Raw genomic sequence first — 5,463 nt, 5'->3', positions numbered from 1 at the left:
GTGTCAGAAATAAGGAGCTTTGTTGGGTTAGCTAGCTACTACCGCCGATTTGTCAAGGGATTCTCTTCTATTGCTTCCCAATTGACGAACTTGACTAAGTAGAATGTTCCATTTGTATGGTCGGACGAATGTGAGGAAAGCTTTCAGAATCTCAAGACTTTGTTGACTACCGCACCTATCCTTACCTTGCCAGTAGAGGGTAAGAACTTCATTGTTTATTGTGATGCATCCTATTCTGGTTTGGGTGCAGTACTAGTGCAAGAGAAAAGTGTGATTGCTTATGCTTCAAGACAATTAAAAGTGCATGAACGTAACTATCCCACTCATGATTTGGAATTGGCTGTGGTAGTGTTTGCATTAAAGCAATGGAGACACTATTTATATGGGGTTAAGTGTGAGATCTATACGGATCATCGTAGCCTTCAGTATGTCTTTACTCAAAAAGATTTGAACTGACAGAGGAGATGGATGGAGTTACTAAAGGACTACGATATCACTATCTTGTATCATCCGGGGAAGGCGAATGTTGTAGCGGATGCTTTAAGTAGGAAGGCGGGAAGCATGGGAAGTCTAGCTCACTTGCAAGCTTCTAGACGCCCATTGGCTAGAGAGGTTCAGACTCTAGCTAATGACTTGATGAAATTAGAAGTAAATGAGAAGGGAGGATTGTTGGCTTCTGTGGAGGCAAGATCTTCCTTTCTTGACAAGATTAAGGGAAGACAGTTCGATGATGAGAAACTGCGCAGAATTCAAGATAAGGTATTGCGAGGAGAGGCTAAGGAAGCACAAATCGATGAGGAAGGTGTTTTGAGGATCAAGGTAAGGGTATGCGTACCCCGCGTCGATGATTTGATCAATACTATTCTGACAGAGGCTCATAGTTTGAGGTATTCGATACATCCGGGTGCAACCAAGATGTACCGTGACCTAAAGCAACACTTTTGGTGGAGTAGAATGAAGCGTGACATTGTGGATTTTATTGCCAAATGTCCAAACTGTCAACAAGTAAAGTATGAACACCAAAGGCCCGGAGGAACACTTCAGAGAATGCCCATTCCGGAATGGAAGTGGGAAAGAATTGCAATGGATTTTGTGGTTGGTCTTCCGAAGACAATGGGTAAGTATGACTCCATTTGGGTGATTGTTGATAGGTTAACTAAATCTGCTCATTTTATTCCGGTCAAGGTGACTTACAATGCAGAAAAGTTAGCCAAACTTTACATCTCGGAAGTGGTGCGATTGCATGGGGTTCCACTATCCATCATATCAGATAGAGGTACGCAGTTCACTTCTAAGTTTTGGAAAACATTGCATGCGGAATTGGGTACTAGGTTGGACCTTAGTACTGCGTTCCATCCTCAGACCGATGGTCAGTCTGAGAGAACGATTCAAGTGTTTGAAGATATGCTTCATGCATGTGTGATAGAGTTTGGTGGCCATTGGGATAGCTTCTTACCCTTAGCGAAGTTTTCATACAATAATAGCTATCACTCAAGCATTGATATGGCTCCATTTGAAGCATTGTATGGTAGGAGATGTAGGTCTCCCATTGGTTGGTTTGATGCATTTGAAGTTAGGCCTTGGGGTACTGACCTTTTGAGGGATTCGATAGAGAAAGTGAAGTCTATTCAAGAAAAGCTTCTAGCGGCGCAAAGTAGACAAAAAGAATATGCAGATCGAAAGGTTAGAGACTTAGAGTTCATGGAGGGTGAACAAGTCTTGTTGAAAGTTTCACCAATGAAAGGGGTGATGCGGTTTGGAAAAAGGGATAAACTAAGTCCAAGGTACATTGGACCATTTGAAGTACTTAAGCGAGTAGGAGAGGTGGCTTATGAGTTAGCCTTGCCTCCAGGGCTGTCCGGAGTACATCCGGTATTTCATGTGTCTATGTTGAAAAGATATCATGGGAATGGAAATTACATTATCCGTTGGGATTCAGTTTTGCTTGATGAGAACTTGTCTTATGAGGAGGAGCCTGTTGCTATTTTTAGATAGAGAAGTTCGCAAGTTGAGGTCAAGAGAGATTGCATCCATCAAGGTGCAATGGAAGAATCGACCGGTTGAAGAAGCCACTTGGGAGAAGGAGGCAGATATGCAAGAAAGATACCCACATCTGTTTAAAGATTCAGGTACTCCTTCTCGCCCTTGCTTTTCTTCTTGTGATCGTTCGGGGACGAAAGATGGGTAAATTGGCATCTATTGTAACGACCTGTTTAGTCGTTTTGAGCAGCAGACTTTATTTCTGGAAAAACTGGCAGAAGCGACGGACCCCACGACGGACCGTCATGGGCACGACGGACCGTCATGGGCACGACGGACCGTCGCAGGGTCTCGTTTCAAAACACTTAGAAAATATGAAATTGGGTACTGAAAATCGACTCTCTGAACTTCGTGACAGAATGGCAGGACGGACCGTCACAGGCGTGACGGACCGTCATAGATTGTTCAGTGGAAATTGACTCTCTGACCCTTGCGACGACCTGCAGGACGGACCGTCGCAGGCGCGACGGCCCGTCACAGCTTGCGTAATCCCAGTGGGAGTCGGATTTTTGGTTAAGTTTTAAGGGTCCAATGTAACCTTTAGGGATAAGTACCTTTCATGTGTTGAGATGTGGTGTTAATTAGCTATCCCTTAATCTATAGTAAATGAATGTGTAAGACTTAGTGAGGGATTTATGCTTAGCACCGAGAGGATATGAAGCAGAGGTGATTACTGGTTGTGAGTAGTTATGTTGTACCTAATGTACCTCTTGATATGAATACTCCTCATGAGTAGAGAGTAAGTTACTTATAAGCAATCTCCTAATCCCTTAATTATGTGTCCTTCTAAAAGATTGACCCTACCATAGGGAAGTGGGGATCCCTCATCCGATAAAGGATAATATCAAGATTCTGTGTCTAGCTCTCATGGTCTATGTCGGTTAAAGTCATCCCCCCACAAAAGAATGTAACGAACTTAGTCTCCTAAATAGTGTACTACTTAGGGTATGTCATGGTATAGGAAGCTATTTATTCATTAAACAAGTAGCCACTTGAAAGGGGAGTCTTGGTGTGTCTTTATATGAAATGAGTGTGTCATAATGAAATGAAAGTGAAGACATGTGATTTAATGTCTGATGTTAACAAATCATGTTAATATTATGTATTGTATAATGAAGTTAATTAATGACTAATGTTGTGTACCTAATCTCAATTGTGATGGCTTATACTTGATGAAGGTATTTAATTGAAGTGTTGGTTGTGATTAGATTATATAGGTGATGGTATGATGAATGTAATTGAAATGTCTTGACAATATGGTTTGTGATATTAAGTTTGTCACGACCCAAATCCGGGCCGCGACTGGCACCCACACTTACCCTCCTATGTGAGCGAACCAACCAAATCTAACCTTAACATTTCAATATAATATCAACAGAAAGTAATGCGGAAGACTTAAACTCATTAATAAAATCAATAACTATTATTATTCCCAAAATCTGGAAGTCATCATCATAAGAACATCTACCTTTAAATTACAAAACTAAGAGTATCTAAAAAGCTAAAAATACATAAGAAGCTAGTCCATGCAGGAAGTTCAAGGCATCAAGACATGAAGGAGAAGATCCAGTCCAAGCTAGAAGCGTTAGCTCACCCTGAAGATCCGGTGTGACGAAGACTGGCTTGAGTTACTGTTGAGTCGAAGATGACGGCACGTTTGCTGCACTCCACAAATAACAAGAAGAAAACATAAAAGTAGGGGTCAGTACGAAACACGGGTACTGAGTAGATATCATCGGCCAACTCAAAATAGGGAACAGTATATATCAAATATTATCGTAAATCAACTATAAAACTCAACATGTAGCAACAACAAGTACTATAATCATCAATAAGTACCATCAAGTTCATCCATGAGGGCTCAAGCCTCAACACCATACTCATTTGGAAATTAAGTTTATTAAGTTGAGTATATTATCATCTTTCAAGATTCATTATCTTTCTTCCTCTTGTGTCGGTACGTGACACTCCGATCCCCTACTGCTATGTGTCGGTACGTGACACTCCGATCCCCTAATTCTATGTGTCAGAACGTGACACTCCGATCCCTTACATGTGTCGGAACGTGACACTCCGATCCCCTACATGTGTCGAAACGTGACACTCCGATCCCCTAATTCTATGTGTCGGTACGTGACACTCCGATCCCCTACATATGTCGGAACGTGACACTCCGATCCCCTACATGTGTCGGAACGTGACACTCCGATCCCCTACATGTGTCGGTACGTGACACTCCGATCCCCTAATTCTATGTGTCGGAACGTGACACTCCGATCCACTAATATCATTCTGTAAATCATCAAGCCTTCTCTATTCCAAGGCATCATCATTAATAATGTATATTAAAGTTTCTTTTCAAGATTTGGGATTCAATATTTTCATCATGCTTATCTTATCACAATCACATAATCATATTCATGCAAACATACCATTAAGCATATAGTAGGGTTTACAATACTACCAATACATATTGATTTTTTCTATCATTATCTGTTTTGACTAGTTGTGATAGTTCATATTCTATATATAAAGATCTTAATTTTTTCCATATTTTTCTTATCTTTTTATCTATCTTAGTTCTTTTTATTTTAGTATTTTTATTTTTATTCATCATAACTTTTTATATAATATTTTAAAAAGCCTACTTAATTTATCTGGATATCTAATCTTTTTTAACCTGTAATTCCTACCATATCGTCTTAGCCAATATTCAGTCATATTTAATCTTCAATATCTAAATCATCATATAAATCATACATATCATAATAAAGCTCATCTTGTATACTTTGTATGGTTAACTCAGTCCAACCTTGGGTTAATTGGTGTCATTGAGGGATCATCACACTAGCTCTTTAAAATCATATAACTAGCATATGAGTTCAAATGTCTCTCGGATGAGAAAAAGAAAAGAGTTGAGCAAGACATCTTAGCTGACTTCAAAGGCGCATTCGTAAAAATTCACAAAGGTTTTGACCATGATTTTCACATATATTGTAATTCTTGGAGTCTGCTTCGCAACGTAAAATTGGCTTGTGATTCAGAGGTTTCTATGCCAAGTTATGGAGTTTCTACCATGACCACTCAAACCTGCGAAATAGACCATCGGATTGCAAAATTAAACTTAGAATACATATTTGTAAAAATCCATACAAGTTTTGGCCGTGATTTTTACACATAGTGTAGTTTTTTTTACTTTTTTTTCCATCGGAAAAAGAAAATCGCAATTTCAATACTCCTACTTTGAGTTGTGAGTTTTATAGTACAGACACGCCAAGCTGAAAGTCGAGAAGTATAAAATTTTAAGTTGATTTCGAAGTGACAAGTTTATTCCACCAATGCTGCAAGAAAGGTTAATTCTTCAAGTAGTGTCTCGCCAAGTCTCCAACGAAAGCTAAAGAAGTCGATTTTCTCATCCAAATC

The sequence above is a fragment of the Solanum lycopersicum genome, chromosome 12 (genome assembly GCF_036512215.1).
Source record: "Solanum lycopersicum chromosome 12, SLM_r2.1".
Lineage (NCBI taxonomy): Eukaryota > Viridiplantae > Streptophyta > Magnoliopsida > Solanales > Solanaceae > Solanum > Solanum lycopersicum.
The sequence above is the reverse complement of the archived record's forward strand: the minus strand, read 5'-3'. Positions refer to the sequence as shown.